Source organism: Macaca fascicularis, chromosome 5 (genome assembly GCF_037993035.2).
Source record: "Macaca fascicularis isolate 582-1 chromosome 5, T2T-MFA8v1.1".
NCBI lineage: Eukaryota > Metazoa > Chordata > Mammalia > Primates > Cercopithecidae > Macaca > Macaca fascicularis.
This window is the reverse complement of record NC_088379.1, coordinates 193,846,865-193,864,975: the sequence shown is the minus strand read 5'-3', so window position 1 is coordinate 193,864,975 and position 18,111 is coordinate 193,846,865. Positions and strand designations below refer to the sequence as shown.

The 18,111-nt window shown below is 38.6% G+C and overlaps 1 long non-coding RNA gene across 2 annotated transcripts in view; it reads left to right on the top strand.

Annotated features, from left to right (window-relative positions):
* The window catches only part of LOC123573677 (uncharacterized), a 57,898-nt gene extending 42,519 nt beyond the window's left edge, over window positions 1-15,379 (top strand). The window contains exons 2-7 of one of the 2 annotated variants that reach the window (XR_010586690.2): window positions 1,021-1,378; window positions 1,786-1,930; window positions 2,520-2,552; window positions 13,326-13,464; window positions 14,262-14,316; window positions 14,848-15,379. This is a non-coding gene — a long non-coding RNA (uncharacterized lncRNA). The remainder of the gene's footprint in view (window positions 1-1,020; window positions 1,379-1,785; window positions 1,931-2,519; window positions 2,553-13,325; window positions 13,465-14,261; window positions 14,317-14,847) is intronic. The other variant, XR_006698415.3, reaches the window with a different exon arrangement.
* Window positions 15,380-18,111: the final 2,732 nt, after the last annotated feature.

The following is an 18,111-nucleotide window of genomic DNA, read 5'->3' as shown; positions in this document are numbered from 1 at the left end:
TAGGATTTCCAGAAGAAATATGAATTGGAAACATCAGTGTCTAAATGTAGTTAAGAAACTCACGCTATTGGCAGGGCGCGGTGGCTCACGCCTGTAATCCCAGCACTTCGGGAGGCCGAGGCGGGCGGATCACGAGGTCAGGAGATCAGACCATCCTGGCTAACACGGTGAAACCCCGTCTCTACTAAAAATACAAAAAATTACCCGGGTGCGGTGGCGGCGCCTGTGGTCCCAGCTCCTCGGGAGGCTGAGGCGGGAGAATGGCGGGAACCCGGGGGGCGGAGCTTGCAGGGAGCCAAGATGGCGCCGCTCACTCCAGCCTGGGCCACAGAGCGAGACTCCGTCTCAAAAAAAGTAAAAAAAAAAAAAAAAAAAAAAAAAAAAAGGAAGCTCATGCTATCTGAACCATCTCTTGGTTGCTTTCCCTCCCAGATCGTCTTTTCTCCCAGGGACTCACTGATCATGAACAGCGATCATGCCTAGATTTACCTCGTATCTGCCCTCAAAGCCGACGTGGAGTCAAATGCCACAAATAGCCTTGATCGTGCAACCTTGATTCTCTTTCTGAAAAATATAATTAGTAACCCTCCTTTCTATCATTTATTTACAGAAACACTGATTATCCTTGGTGTAAAGCTTCTAATAAACAGCAGGCATTGTTAGAAATTTAATTCATTCATAGGGTTTTTTGAGCCTAGCCATACATTTGCTGCACCAACACATAGTTTATCATTTTAGAACTCTTGGTTCATGCTTTTAAAATTCGAGACATGGATATCCTTTAGCTCCGTGAGTGATACTGAGAAAGGAAAGGGCAGAATGTGTATCATGAAGAAAAATTCTAATCAATTGAAAACAGGCTATCAGGGAAAACTTCACTGAGCTGAATGCATGGACATGCCACCCTGTTATCAAAACAATTATTGAAGAAATCATTTCTATTGTTCTAAGAGGTCCCGTATGCCTCGGCTCTTCCAGCCACTCATTTTTTACCAAACCTTTTTTTTTTTTTCGTTCTAGGCCCACCCTCTTCCCGGATCAACAGGGTCCAAGAGCAGGAAAGTGGAACTGAATACCTGGAGTAAGACCAAAGAATGCTGCAGTGTGGACTGGGGGGATAAATTCCAGGCATTTCTTCTTGCTTCCAAACGTAACTGAATCTCTTTTATCTGGAAATATGACTTGAGTTCATAGGAAAGAGGAATCAGGCCAAAGCCACTTTTTGATATTGGGGCATCAGAAATACCACAGGCACAGGCTTTTTCACAGGATGGTATCTCTTGTTTGGACATCTGGCTGATCTGCTGAAAACATGCATCTGTGAGAAATACATGGGAACAATTTCTTTTTGATAAATAAGGAAATACTTTAGTAGAGGGTTAGTATTGAATTCTTACTTTGTGTATTTTCTTTTAGCAACAACACCTTTTTCCTTTCTTTGCTATGTTAAGAGAGAAAGAAGACTCATGTTTATTGTACGAACACAGTTACTTTTACATTTTAATGCACTGCTCTTAGAAAACAAACCAGGAAGCCACACGGATTATTTCTAAATGTTTCCACCCCTGTGGGAAATCAGTGTTTCGAAACTTCAGCATATTACATATAAATAAACATACCTCATTCATCTCGCATCTTTTGAATAAATGATTTAATAAGAGAGTAAAGCAACAGATAAAAGGTTTGCCTCTAAAAGATTGTTCCGTTATAAGCTATTTCCCTTTGCTAAGACACTGTTTTAACAAAATATTTCTAATTTAAATTCTGGACACTCGTCTGCTTTAGGCTTGGAGCTGTTGCTGTAGTCCAGTCTGTGCCTACAGGTGGCAGTGCTCCTTCATGGTTGCAGCGATGTGGATTTCAATGCATTGGATTGTCAATGGAAGGTGAATTTAGGAAGTGAAATCAAACTTCAGAAATCTATCTTCAGGTATATTCTTCTAGTTTTATGAAAGCATAAGCTTATGTTGTTTAAAATGCTGTTATAAATAGAAGTGAACTTCAGCCACCAGCCTGAAGGCTGTCCTTTCTGCTGTTGGGTGTGTACGATGTCTGATGGGAATGCATCGTCTCTTCTCAGTATGTGGAAAACAAAGTGGCTAGGCGCGGTGGCTCACACTTGTAATCCCAGCACTTAGGGAGGCCGAGGCGGATGGATCATGAGGTCAGGAGTTTGAGACCAGCCTGGCCAACATGGTGAAACCCCGTTTCTACTAAAAAAAGAAAAATTAGCCAGGCGTGGTGGTGGGCACTTGTAGTCCCAGCTATTCAGGACGCTGAGGCAGGAGAATCACTTGGACCTGGGAGGTGGAGGTTGCAGTGAGTGGAGACCACACCACTGCACTCCAGCCTGGGTGACAGAGCAAGATTCTGTCTTAAAAAAATAATAAAATAAAATAAAATAAAAAAGAAAAACGAAGTGACTGAACTACTGAGAAACAGGTTCTCAGACCTCAGTTCCAGAAAATTATGAATGGCTAAGCATTACTGTAGAGTAAATCTGTTTCATTTTTCCACAGGTTTGTCTGTAGATTGCATTAGGGCAAGACTGGGTAAGTCTGTCTTTATAAAATCCACACTCTTGTGAGTACCATAATAATTCTATGGGCACCTTCAGTGGGGCTTGTTAGAACACTGATGCTGATGCTCCCTAGACTTATTTTTCAAAGAACTGCTGGTTTAATCAACAAAATAGAAATCACTGGAGAGATTTATTAAGCATTTAACTTTTTTTTTTTTAAAGGCATTTAACTTCATGTTAAGGAGTCAAAAATACAAAAGGGTTGTGGAGTAGAATTTCTGTAAATTAAATAACCAACTGGAGCTCATGAGCCTGTGCTAGACTAGCTGTAAGTAAGAGTAACTGATCACAGTTGGTGTGTGATGACACTGGGCCAGCCACTGTGCTGAGGTATTTGGATGGTTTAACTCACGTAAATCTATATAGCAACCCTACCATTTTCTTTCAGTTCTATGATGCTTAGTTTTTCATATTTTCACAGTTCTAAAATTAGAATATGTTCTAAAAGAGATGACTTCTGACAATCCCTATCCATAAGGCAGAAACTGAGATAGTATTTGTTTGTTTGCTTTTGTTTATTATTATTATTATTATTATTATGTTATTTCAATAGGTATTGGGGGAACAGGTGCTGTTTGGTTACATGGATAAGTTCTTTAGTGATGATTTCTGAGATTTTGGTGCATCCATCACCCGAGCAGTGTACACTGCACCCAGTGTGTAGTTCTTTATCCCTCACCACCCCTGACCATTTCCCTCAAGTCCTCAAAGTCCATTGTATTATTATTATGCCTTTGTGTCCTCATAGCTTAGCTCCCACTTATGAGTGAGAACATTTGATGTTTCGATTCCCATTCCTGAGTTACTTCACTCAGAATAATGGTCTCCAGTTCCATTAAGGTTGCTGCAAATGCCATTATTTTGTTTCTTTTTATGGCTGAGTAGTATTCCATTTTATATATATATATATATCACATTTTCTTTATCCAGTTGTTGACTGAAGGGCATTTGGACTGGTTCTGTATTTTTGCAATTGTGAATTCTGCTGCTATACACTTGTGTGTACAAGTACCTTCTTTGTATAATGACTTATTTCCTCTGGGTACATACCCAATAGTGGGATTGCTGGAACAAATGGCAGATCTACAATTAGTTCTTGAAGGAATCTCCATACTGTTTTCCATAGTGGTTGTACTAGTTTACAGTCCCAGCAGCAGTGTAGAAGTGTTCCCCTTTCACCGCGTCCACACCAACATTTATTACTTTTTTATTTTTTGATTAAGGCCATTCTTGCAGAAGACAGGTGGTATCTCATTGTGGTTTTGATTTGTATTTCCCTGATAATTAGAGATGTTGAGCTTTTTTGTTTGTTTGTTTTTGTTTTTGTTTTGATGGGGTCTTGCTCTGTCGCCCAGCCTGGAGGGCAGTGGTGCCATCTCAGCTCACTGCAAGCTCTATCTCCCAGGTTCATGCCGTTCTCCTGCCTCAGCCTCCTGAGTAGCTGGGACTACAGGTGCCCACGACCATGCCCGGCTAATTTTTTGTATTTTTATTAGAGATGGGATTTCACCGTATTGGCCAGGCTGGTTTTGATCTCCTGACCTCGTGATCCGCCCGCCTCGGCCTCCCAAAGTGCTAGGATTACAGGTATGAGCCACTGTGCCTGGCCGAGATGTTGAGCATTTTGTATATGTTTGCTAGCCAATTGTACAGCCTCTTTTGAGAATTGCCTGTTCATGTCCTTAGCCCACTTTTTGATGGGATATTAGTCCTTTATCAGAAGTACAGTTGGCAAATATTTTCTCCCACTTTGTGGGTTGTTTACTCTGTTGATTATTTATTTTGCTGTGCAGAAGCTTTTTAGTTTAAGTGCCATTTATTCTTCCTTGTTTTTGTTGCATTTGCTTTTGGGGTTTTGGTCATGAAGTCTTTGCCCATGCCAATGTTTAGACAGGTTTTCCAATGTTAGCTTCTCACATTTTTATGGTTTCACATCTTAGATTTAGGTCTTTAATCCATGTTGAGTTGATATTTGTATAAGGTGAGAGATGAGGATCCAGTTTCATTCTACATGTGGCTGCCAATTTTCCCAGTACCATTTGTTGACAAACATGTCCTTTTCCTACTCTATGTTTTTGTTTGCTTTGTCAAAGATCAGTTGTTGTATTTGGCTTTATTTCGGGGTTTTCTGTTCTGTTACATTGGTCTATGTGTCTACTTTTATACCAGTACCATGCTTTTTGCTGATTATGGCTTTATAGTACTGTTTGAAGTCAGGTAGTGTGATGCCTCCAGATTTGCTCTTTTTGCTTAGTCTTGCTTTCACTATGCAGGCTCTTTCTTCCTTCCACATAAATTTTAGGATTGTTTTTCTAGTTCTGTGAAGAATGATGGTTGTATTTTGATGGAAATTGCATTGAATTTGTAGATTGCTTTTGGCAGTATGGTCATTTTCACAACATTGATTCTACCCATCCATGAGCGTGGGATGTGTTTCCATTTGTTTGTGTCATCTGTGATTTCTTTCACTAGTGTTTTGTAGTTTTTCTTGTAGAGGTCTATCACCTTCTTGGTTAAGTATATTTCTCCATTTTTATTTTTATTTTTTGCAGCTATTGTAAAAGGAGTTGTGTTCTTGATTTGATTTTCAGCTTGATTACTGTTGGTATATAACAGTGCTTCTGATTTGTGTACCTTAATTTTATATCTCAAAACTTTTCTGAATTCATTTGTCAGTTCTAGGAGCTTTTAAGAGGAATGTTTGGGGTTTTCTAGATATACAATCATTTTATCAGTGAACAGCAACCCAGCAACAGTTTGACTTTGTCTTTACTAATTTGGATGCCCTTTATTTCCTTCTCTTGTCTGATTGCTCTGGCTAGGACTTTCAGTACTGTGTTGAATAAAAGTTGTGAAAGTGGGCATCCTTGTCTTGTTCCAGTTCTCAGGGGAATGCATTCAACTTTTCACCATTCAGTATAATATTGCCTGTGTGTTTGTCATAGATGGATTTTATTTTCTTAAGGTATGTCCTTTCTACGCCAATTTTGCTGAGGGTTTTAATCATAAAGGATGCTGGATTTTGTCAAATGCTTTTTTTTATCCATTGAGATGATAATTTTATTTTTATTTTTAATTCTGTTTATATGATGTATCACATTTATTGACTTTTGTATATTAAACCATCCCAGAATCCCTCATATGAAACCCACTTGATCATGGTGGATAATCTTTTTGATATGCTGTTGGATTCACTTAGCTAGCATTTGGTTGAGGGTTTTTGCATCTCTGTTCATTAGGGATATTTGTCTCTAGTTCTCTTTTTTGTTATGTCCTTCATGGTTTTGGTATTAGGGTGATACTGGTTTCATAGAACGATTTAGGGAGGATTCCCTCCTTTTCAATCTTTTGGAATAGTGTCAATAGGATTGGTACAAACTCTTCTATGAATGCCTGAGAGACTTCAACTATAAATCCATCTGGTCCTGGACTTTCTTTTCCTTCGTAATTTTTTTTATTACCATTTTAATCTCACTGCTTGTTATTGGTCTGTTCAGAGTTTCTATTCCTTGCTGATTAATCTAGGAGAGTTGTATATTTCCAGGAATTTTTCCTTCTTCTCTAGGTTTTCTCATTTGTATGCATAAAAGTGTTCATAGTAGACTTAAATTATCATACAGCCTTAAATGATTTCTGCAGCATTGTTTGTAATATCTCCCATTTTCTTTCTAATTGAGCTTATGTGGATCTTCTTTCTTTTTTTCTTGGTTAATCTCACCAATGGTCTATCAATTTTGTTCATCTTTTCAAAGAATCAGCCTTTCATTTCATTTATCTTTTGTATTTTTTGTTTGTTTGTTTTAATTTTCTTTAGTTCTGCTCTGATCTTTGTTATTTTTTTCTTCTGCTGGGTTCTGATTTGGTTCATTCTTATTTCTCTAGTTTCTTGAGGTGTGACCTATGATTGTCTATTTGTGCTCTTTTGGGCTCTTTGATGAAGGCTTTTAATGTTATGAACTTTCCTCTTAGCACTCCTTTTTCTGTATCCCAGAGGTTTTGATAGGTTGTTATCATTATTATCATTCAGTCGAAAGAAATGTTTAATTTTCATCTTGATTTCATTGTTGACTCAATGACCTTTTGGGAGCAGATTACTTAATTTCTATGTATTTACATGGTTTTGATGGTTCCTTTTGGAGTTGATTTCCAATTTTATTCCACTGTGGTCTGAGAGAGTAATTTTGATTTTCTTAAATTTACTGAGACTTGTTTTGTGGCCTATTATGTGGTTTGTCTTGGAAAATGGATGAGTACAGTGTATATTCTGCAGTTGTTGAGTAGAATGTTCTCTAAACATCTGTTAAGTCCATTTGTTCTAGAGTATAGTTTAAGTCCATTGTTTCTTTGTTGACTTTCTGTCTTGATGACCTGTCTAGTGCTGTCAGTGGAGTACTGAAGTCCCCAACTATTACTGTGTTGCTGTTTGTCCCATTTCTTAGGTGTAGTGGTAATTGTTTTATAAATTTGGAAACTCCAGTGTAAGGTGCGTATATATTTAGGATTGTGATATTTTCCTGTTGGACAAGGCTTTTTATCATTATATAATGTCCCTTTTTGTCTTTTGAAGTGCTGTTGCTTTAAAGTGTGTTTTGTCTGATAAAAGAATAGCTATTCCTGCTTGCTTTTGGTGTCTGTTTACATGGAATATCTTTTTCTACCCATATACCTTAAGTTTATGTGAGTCCTTATGTGTTAGTTGACTCTCTTGAATACAGCAGATATTTGGTTGGTGAATTCTTATCCATTCTGCAATTCTTTTTTTTTTTTTTTTTTTAAGTGGAGCATTTTTAAGTGGAGCATTTAGGCCATTTACTTTAAACATTAGTATTGAGATGTGACATACTGTTCTATTAATTGTGCTAGTTGTTGTCTCAATATCATGCTTATTTTTCATTGTATTGCTGTTTTATAGGTCCTTTTAGATTTATGCTTTAGGGAGGTTCTATTTTGATGTATTCTGAGAATTTGTTTCAAGATTTAGAGCTCCTTTTAGCAGTTCTTGTAGTGCTGGCTTATTAGTGGCAAATTCTCTCAGCATTTGTTTGTCTGAAAAAGACTGTATCTTTTTTTTATTCACAAAGTTTAGTTTCACTAGATACAAAACTCTTGGCTGGTAATTGTTTTGTTTAAGGAGGCTGAAGATAGGCCCCAAATCCTACTAGCTTGTAGGGTTTCTCCTGAGAAATCTGCTGTTAATCTGATAGGTTTTCCTTTATAAGATACCTGATGCTTTTGCCTCACAGCTCTTAAGATTCTTTCCTTCATCTTGACTTCAGATAACCTGATGACGATGTACCTAGATGATGATCTTTTTGTGATGAATTTCCTAGGTGTTCTTTGAGTTTCTTGGATTTGGATGTCTACATCTCTAGCAAGGCTGAGAGGTTTTCCTCAATTATTCCCTCAAATGTGTTTTCCAAACCTGTAGATTTCTCTTCTTCCTTGGGAACACCAATTATTTTTAAGTTTAGTTGTTTAACATAATCCCAAACTTCTTGGATTTTTATTTATTTATTTTTAAAAATATTTTTTGTTCATTTTTTTTTATTTATCTTTTTCAGATTGGGTTAACTTGAAAACCTTGTCTTCAAGCTCTGAAGTTCTTTCTTCTACTTGTTCAAGAATTTACAATGCATTTTGCATTTCTCTAAGTGTGTTCTTCATTTATAGAAGTTGTGATTTTTTTTTATTTATGCTATATATTTCACTGGAGATATTTCCATTCATATCTTGTCTCATTTTTTTTCATTTCTTGAAGCTGGACTTTACCTTTCTCTGGTGCCTCCTTGATTAGTTTAATAATCGACCTTCTGAATTCTTTTTCTTGCAATTCAGAGATTTTATCTTAGTTTGGATCCATTGCTGGTGTGATCTAATGGAGGAGTTCAAGAATCTTGTTTTGTCATGTTACCAGAATTGTTTTTCTGGTTTTGTCTTATTTGGGTAGACTGTGTCAGAGGGAATATCTGGGGCTCAAGGGCAGCTGATCAGATTCTTTTGTCCCCCAGGGTGTGCTCTTGATACGGAGCCCTAGGGATGGGGCTTCCTGAGAGCCCAACTGCAGTGATTGTTTCTCTTCCGGGTTTAACTACCCAACAGAGCTGCCAGGCTCCAGGCTGGTTCTGGAGGTTGTCTGCAAAGACTTCTGTGATGTGAACTGTCTTCAGGTCTCTCAGCCGTGGATACCAGCACCTGCTCCAGTAGAGGTAGCAAGGAAGCTAAGCGGACTCTGTGAGGGCCGTTGGTTGTAGTTTTATCTAGTGTGCTGGTTTTTCGTTGGCTGGCCTCTGACTAGGAGCACGCACTTTCAAGAGAGCATCAGCCGCAGTAGTAGGGGGAGGATACCAGCTTGCCCTAAGCTTGTCTGGATACGTATTCAGGTTTTTCAGGTGGTGGGCAGGGCCATACAGCTCCCAAGAGATTATGTTGTTTCTCTTGTCTCCAGCTACCAGGGTGGGAAGAGAAAGACCATCAGCTGGGGGGTACGGGTAGACATGTCTGAGTCAGACTCTCCCTTGGCAGTGCTTGTTGTGCCTGCTGTGGGAGTTGGGGGTATGGTTCTCAGGCCAGTGGAGTTATGTTCCTAGGGGGATCATGGTTGCCTCTGCTGCTTTGTACAGGTCACCAGGGAAGTGGGGGAAAGCTGCCAGTGACAAACCTCACCTAGCTTCCATGAAGCCTGCGAGGCCAGTCTCATTCCCACCATGCCCCGCCAACAGCACTGAGTTTGTTTCCAGGCAGCTGGTGAGCAGGACTAAGAGCTTGTCCCAGGCTGCCATCCCTTCCCTGAGAAAGCAAGCAGGGCTTCCGTGTTTCCAGCCTCCCCGCCTGCCACAGCTTCTGTGCTGGGATCTGCACTCCTGGCTCCCTCATCCCCAGATTCTGTCCAGGAAACTTCAAGTTGCTCAAAATTGTCACAGAGTTTAGCTGGGAGCTTCCTTCTCCCTGTGCTCTTTCCCCAACTCCACTAGCAGCCCTCCCCAAAGATCCCTGTGAGACAAAGTCAGAATGGCTTCCCTGGGGACCGAGAGTGTCCACGGGCTCTGCCCGCTGCTTCCTCTACCCCTATATTTTGCTTGGGTCTCTAAATTCATCTCAGCTCCAGGTAAGGTCTGATCCTTTTTTTCATGATCTGGACCTTCAGGTTCCTCAGTGAGGATGTGTGTTCAGGGTGGACGTTCCCCGCTCACACTTGGGGCGCTCACAGTTTTGTGGTGGCCTCACAGAGCCCGCGAAGGCAAGCTGCTTCCTTCAGAGGCTCTGCAGATTCTCTCGGCTTTCCTGACATGTTTGTGTGGTAGTTCTTGGAGCAAACGTTTTCGATGTGAGTCTCCACACGCTGCTCTGTCCATCCAAGCGGGAGCTGCAAGTTAACCCTGCCTCCTACCCACCATTTTCCTCAAGCTGAGATAGTACTTGTTTTCATTTATAGTTTTGTTTAGAGACAGGGTCTTGCTGTGTCATCCAGGCCGGAGTGCAGTGATGCCATCATAGCTCACCGCAGTGTTGAATTCCCGAGCTCAAGCAACCCTCTCACTCCAGCCTCTCGAATAGCTGGAACTGTAAGTGCGTATCACCTTGCCTAGCTAAGTCTGTCTTTATAGACTCAGAATCTTACTATGTTGCCCATTCTTGCTTTGAACTCCTGACCTCAAGCAACCCTCCGGCCTCAGACTCCCAAAGTGTTGGGATTATAGGCATGAGCCACGGTGCTTGGCCTTGAGACGTATTTATCACCTGCACATGTGAAGATATAAAAATCGTCAGCCTTCAAATGGGCAGAACAGATGTGGTGAACTAGGAAGGACATCCCAGGGACACTCTTGAAGTTAGTTTTCACCCTTAGGAGTGGCAGAGCTGTTGGTAGCAGGAGCAGTGGAGAGGCAGGCCTGCTCAGCAGCATCCCTAGCACAGTGTCAAATGTGGGCTGGGTCTATGCAGCCAGCGTGGCAGCCCAGCACCAGTGCCTTTCAGTGGGTTCGTGCGTTTCTACTAAGAAATGCTGTTCTCCCAACACTGTTCATAGCACGATGGGTAATTCTGTAAGGAAGAGGCTAGACACTGCCAAACCTGAATCAAGATCTGATTTAGAAGAGTTGAAATCTGCATATAAAGAAGTCTTAGAAATATCTAAACCAATTCATCTTGCTTAATTTTTTTATATTCACGTGGGAGTGGTATATGATTAAAAAGATCTATGTATAATTAATTTTTTCAATAGGCACACAGAATAGAAATTCATACTCTCAAGAGAGCTTTGTGTGTCATATTGTGATTGTCTGTGGTTTTCCTTTTCAGTGGTATTTAAAACTGTGTCTTACAATTGAGAACTTTCTAGATGTGACAGCAACAGTATCATTATCCCTGTTTTATGGATGAGGAAGTTTTGTCACAATAAGTAGCAGGACCAGGATGTAGGTTCAGTCTGCATCTAGAATGTGGTATCTTTATACTCTACCGTTCCTCTGATGAACTGATTACAAAAAGAGCTATAACAGTTTTTATTATGTCATTTGTAATAAAGTTACTACCAGAAATTTTCAAAATTCCATTCCTCCCTTTCCTGAGTTCCTACCTCAGACTACACTAGGTACATCTGCCTCCATAAAAGAGGCTAAGAAAATAAAGTCTGGCCTAGCGCAGTGGCTCACGCCTGTAATCCTAGCAGTTTGGGAGGCCAAAGTGGGAGATTACCGGAGGTCAGGAGTTCAAGACCAGCCTGGCCAACATGGTGAAACCCCATCTCTACTAAAAATACAAAAAATTAGCCAGGCGCGGTGGCACGTGCCTGTAATCCCAGCCACTATGGAGGCTGAGGCAGGAGAATCACTTGAACCTGGGAGGTAGAGGTTGCAGTGAGCCAAGATTATGCCACTGCACTCCAGCCTGGGCAACAGAGCCAGACTTTATCTCAAAAAAAAAAAAAGAAAAAGAAAAAGAAAAAAGAAAAAAAAAGTCTTTCTTTTCTCCACACTTTCCCAGTTCATTTTCTTCTTCAAGTTCTCTGAAGTAAGTTCAGTCAGAAGGTGCAGGTTAGAACAGAAGATGAAGACAGCCCATTTTTGCTTCAGGACCGAGTCGTCCTCATATCCAGAACTTTTATTACTCAAACGGATGCTGTGTTTTAATCCTCTCTGGCTCCTGTGCAGACACTCCGTGTGTGACTGCACAGGTTGTGTCTGTTTTAATCGGTTCTACTCTCCTATCTATTTTTAGTCAGTTCAGAATCCACAGCGGAATGTGGATGAAGAATTAATTCCGTCATCTCCCAACATATTTACCTTTCTAAGTCTATGCCAGAAGAACAAATAGATTTCATTGTACGTTCATTAAAAATTTGCATGAGGAGAACAATGAAACATCTTTCATGTTATATTATTCTTATGAAATAGGACTTACAGAAACCATGATGAAATTAAAACTGTGTTTTGAGATCTTTATAGCATATATATGTTGAATATCAAAATTCATGCCACTTTTTTGGATCTTCAAAAGCAGAATAAAATCAAGTTTGTAGCTATACAATGTTTTTCACTTCAATATAATACAAAAATGTGATTTTGCACAGGTATATGGTTTGAAAAAAGAAGCATAGAAATTACATATTTTATACTTTCCAAGTACATTGGATTAGAATAATCTAAATCCCAACAATTTTCTTTTTGGGAAATGACCTTACACCTAAATTTTAGAAAAAGATGCCTATAATTGGTGTTTTTCACTTTTGGGTATCACCTTTCTCTTTTATCTTTCAAAAACAATTTGGGTAACGCGATATTCTGGTTTCCTTGTTTTAAAATGATTTTTATTCAGCCTAAGAACTATGGGGTAACAAGTTTTGTAGAAATGCTTACTGTGCGATAAACAATGCTGTCACAGCTACTGGCTGAAATTGAGGGAAAGGGTACACATGTGTGAGAAGGTCAGCTGAATGACGCGCATCGGTGCAGCTGGGAGCTGGCAACAGGGCCTTTGGCCTGGCACAGGGAGTCCTGTGGTTCACGCAGGTGGCCCCTTACATGGCTCCATTATTCTCAGGTATGGCTCACAGTTTATTAATAGCAAATAATATGTTATTACTATGAATTATATGTCATTTATTAAAAGCCATTTATTAAAAACAGATGCATAATTCATACTAAGAGAAAATTTTATTCCATTATTTAAAAAATAAATTTCGGGATGAAATAGTTCCAATGCAGTCTTTGTTCATTTTCATTCTGTTTTAATCTCGGAAAACACTTCACATACCTATACAAAAGTAAATATTAAACACAGAGCATCATTTGAAAGAAAAAAACTGCACGAGTGAATAAGTGGAAAACTTCTGCCAGGCAATGTATACATTTGATGAGGTCTAGAAACCATTAAACACAAGTGAACTATTAACAATAAGTCAGGATCTTTCTTAAAGGGCCACAAAGATAGGAACACTTGATAAAAATTAAATGTGATAGTTGCTCGATCAATATTCATATTTGTGAGAGGAAAACAGCTTTCTTAATTGCTATTTCTAAAACTATCTTTTTAAAAATATTACACAAATTTTGCAATGTAACTGAAATAGCACATAAGGAAAATGTGATTTATTTACTCCTAAAAAAGCCTGACTCTATTCATCAAAGATGTACAGCAAGTTTATCATGAAAGGGTGTGACGTTTCAATAGTGCAGAACCACCTTGGGGTCTGTAAAGGAAAATTGGCATCATTACATGTTCTCATAATTGTTGGTCCATCATACAGATGACACAGTGTGGGGTTTAACCAGGATCCTGCCTTCAGTAACCTCTCCTTGTATCCAGGGATCTGATGGAAGAGCGAAACTCTTATGAGCACACATTTACATCACAGCCTTGTGACTTGCTCACTTAGGATGGATGTGGTATGTTGATCATTAGGTGGTTTGTAAAATATCTGGCTCAGATAGAGACTGTGATAAAATATTTGGCTTCTGCTACTCTGTAGGGACTTTAAATGTCTGTTTGCATTTTGTTCCAATAAATGCTTCTGTGGTTTTCAGGATGGATATCCAGTTCTGGTTTCTCAATCTTATCCCTCCTCTAATAAATTTGGAACCAAACTTGACAGGTTGACATGTTTGCACTTCTAGCAATGGTTTCATTATCTTACTAGAGATGTATGTCCACATATGAAAAAGAATTTGCATTTTTACTAAATAATGAGGAGGATATGTATGGATGGTTTCTGTTCCTTCCTTTGCTGATAAAAAAGGGGACATTAATTTTCTAATGGCCCAAGGGTCAGAGTTCTATAACTCATCATTATTTAGTACTTTGCATTGTGCTTCAGGGTATATCTGGAGAACCTGTGGATCTGATTAAGAAGACAGTGTCATATAATAATATTGATAATCAACACTTTTACAATACCAAACATTAACTTTTCTTATTACTGAGTTTTCCTGGAAGATTGTGAAGACTTGATACTCTTTCCAAGAGTTTCAACTGTCCTAAAAAGTTTATCTTAGGGGAATGTGCTCTGAGCAAGAGGTGCAAATGGCATTACCCTTGCACAGAAAGCACTTTAGACAAAGTCACTCTTAAGACCCAGTTTGAAAGTAAATAAGATTCAAGTAAATATGAGCCAAATCCTTCTGTCAACAGTATTAATAATGTTTTGAATATTTTATCATGTCTTTCTCCCAAATGTCAAAACCAGGGCTTCCTTGTGTATGGTCTATAACAGAGGAACTCCTAGGATTTTATTTGAGTAGGTAAGCTCTTGTTTTTATTATGTCTCACTTTCTATCTCTTTTCTGTCATTAGCTGATAGCAGGTATCATGTACTTTGCATCACACTCATTGTTATTATCAATGCATCACTGGAATTGTGAACACAGGCAATGCTGAAGGCAGTCCGAACTTTCCTGTAGGGCTTTAGTTCACATTGACCTCCTGTAGTTGTCATTCTATTCAGAATCATACAAAGCGCAATGGAACTGATTCAGAAATACCTGGGATCTGGAAGTTTCTTTGAGCTTTGCACAACTTAGCTTTTTCTCCCCCATTTGTTTTATTACTGTAACAGTTTTTCCCAAGAGGCTGATAGTGGACTTTTCCAAAAATATTACTATACATTTTTTTAACCAAAAAACTCACAGTTCATTTCTTCTACCATTGATATCCAAATGCAAATATTTTACAATCTGGTAAAGTGACATGTCCTTTAATCACTGAAAGGAATTCCCAGATTCTCAGAAACTCAGTTTCAATGTATAAAATGTGTCCTTGAAAATCCATTACAGATGCTAAAATGAAGGCTGTCCCCTGGGGAAGAGCCAGATATGTGGATCATCTGAGCCATCGTGTGGAGATTTTTCACCAAGGCCATACAATTTTTGAAGGTTCCCCCTTGGGTTTTAGAAACAATTGCGATGTACGTACTGATGGATTATGGAACAAGGTCTGACCTACTTAACTCTGGCAAGGATAACTCACAGTTTAAGGATCCTTACTGAAGCTCCCTTTTCTTTTCCTGGATCCTGGTTTTGATTTATTAGATCATGTTTCCTTACTATTGACTGTACATAAATATAATTTTTCATTAGAACTGAAATGTACTGATGTTTTTCTGAAAATGTCCTGTTTATTATTAACCACAATTTGTAGCTAATGTGTTTCCCCCCTACCATCAATAGGAGAAACAAATGGAACAGAAGCCACATCAATACTTGTCATGACGCAAAAGGTTGGGAAAAAAAGGTTGAATGTGATTTCATGTTGTTTATTAAGAAGCACCCTGGGAAAAATCACTATACCAGCCTATATGCATATATACATATAGGCTGATGTATATACATATATACATATATACACATTTAGGCTGGTGTATACACATATATATACACACATATAGGCTGGTGTATATACATATGTACATATATACACATATAGGCTGGTGTATATACATATGTACATATATACACATATAGGCTGGTGTATATACATATATACACATATATGCTGATTATATACATATATACACATGTACACATATAGGCTGATGTAAATATATACATATATTAAACATATATTAACATATATAATATATTTTATAAAGTATAGCATATATAAACATACCATTAAACATATATGTGTATAATGTATATTATATATTAAACATATATGTATATAATACGTTTAGTAATAATAATAATTAGGTTTTCTAGGCACCAAGACTTTTTCTCACCCTAAGAATGTTACTTGTTATAAATCTAGTTTTGTTTCTTTTGATATATTTCATTCACATTGATAAAAGAAAAACTTCAGCCAAATTAAATGTCAAGGAGTTTAATTGAGCAATGAGGAATTTGCAAATCAGGCAGCCTCTGTGATTCATGGAGACTCCAGCACAGCCACATGGTGGAAGAAGATTTATAGACAAACAAAAGGGAAATGACGCATAGAAATCGGCAGTGAGGTACAGAAACAGCCGGATTGGTTACACATAGGCACCTGCCTTATTTGAACACAGTTTGAACACTTAGCAGTCTATGAGTGGTTGAAGTATGGCAGCTGTGATTGGCCAAGACTCAGCTAATGTTACAGGCACATACTCCTAAGTTAGATTTTCAATCTTGTCTGACTGTTAAGCTAGGTTACAGTTCATCCACAAGGACTCAAATATCGAAGTACGATGTCTTTCTTAGGCCATATTTAGTTTGCTTTATCAATTCCCCTCCTTTTGGTCATTCTGTCAATTTTGAGAGACTGACCAAAACCTTAGTCATTGATGTCACTATTACCATTGTAAATGTACTTATGTGGTCTTAAAACCCACTGGGAAACAGTGGAACAGTGGGTTTTGCAAGGAGGGAACAAGGACTGAGTGGAGAGTAGCTATTTATACTGGAATGTTCTGTTTACAGGAGAAAAACAAAACCTAGTCTGTTCGAGGATCTAGGTGTTTCCTTAAAGTCTTAGTGTGATTACGTCACATTTAGCACAAGTGACTCCATTTTAGTTTGGTTTGGTTTGTGAATGAGCTCAGTTCAAAATAAAGGCCTAGTGCATGAGCTCAGTTCAAAATAAAGGCCTCCCATAATTTTGTTTAAAAAAATTCCCCCTCTTTGGCCAGGTTCTCACGTAGGTGAGAGTGAGACCAAAACTTAGGGCCTCAGCATCATTCTCAGCTACCATCATTTTGGATTTCTGGTCTCAGCACGTCATTCACAGGTTGCAGTGTCCTCATGGTCTCACATCTCTTTCAGCTCTTGTCATTCCAGTTGAAGACAGACCACTTGGCGTTCCAGAGATGGCTGCATGCAAACATTGAAAACTTTTGAGAGAATACAGAGCACCAGAGAGACTATTATTATGACTACTGGGAGGATAATATCAAGAGTTTGAAATATGCTCCTTACCCAGGGTCCCCCAAAACCAAGCCACCTAAAATTAAATAGATTAAAGAATGAGCTAGATGAAGAGTCTACTTGCTTGACTAAGTGGGGTTTTTTTTGTTTTTTGTCTTTTTTATTTTTATTTTTTTTGAGACCGAGTCTTGCTCTGTTGCCTAGGCTGGAGTGCAGTGGTGTGATCTCGGCTCACAGCAACCTCCGTCTTCCAGGTTCAAGCCATTCTCCTGTCTCAGCCTCCCGAGTAGCTGGGACTACAGGCACCTGCCACCATGCCTGGCTAATTTTTTTTTTTTTTAAAGTAAAGGCAGGGTTTCACCATATTGGTCAGGCTGATCTTGAACTCCTGACTTCAGGTGATCCACCTGTGTCGGCCTCCCAAAGTACTGGGATTACAAGCATGAGCTACTGCACCTGGCCAAGTGTTTTTTGTTGTTGTTGTTTTTTATTAATCCCCTACACTTAAATTTTTATAATTTACATTTGATGTATTTCTTCATAGGCCACAAGTGCCGGCAGCTGCACGGGTACTTTTCTGTTTAGCTAATTCTATTATTTAGGACAACTTTTACAAGAGAATTTAAAGCCTGTTGTGTAATGATAGTCTTTAAAGTAGAATCTGCTATAGAATTTATTATAAGGGATATATTAATTTTTAATTATTGCCTCTTTTATTCTAAACCATAGAAAAGTCACCACATCAGTATACTTAATTTGGATAATTTTTCCTTTTCCATGGTGAGTCATGGGATGCAGAACCTTTAGTAACAAAAGCTTTAAGGACTTGGCAAGGACAAGGCAGCCATCCTGGTTCTCCATGAGTCTATCCTTAACAATGAACTTAGCTCCTTTTGAATACCAGTTGTTTCTCCAATTTAGGTGCATAGCACTGATAACTAAGGGATTATCATAGGTAATTTGACTTAGAACAGGAGTTCATTCAAATTGTACATCTAAACACTATTAGTATTGGCTAGTTTGGCATGATAATCTGGCAAAGTATTTTATTGGTGTTTAATTAATTTTTGTTCTACTTGGGTTAGCAGTTTTATAAACCACTCAGTCTTTTTATTAAAGTTTCAGGAATTTTTACCCAGTCTAATTCTTGAAGAAATGGGGAATTCATGGAGAATTCCTACTCATGATACGATTTTA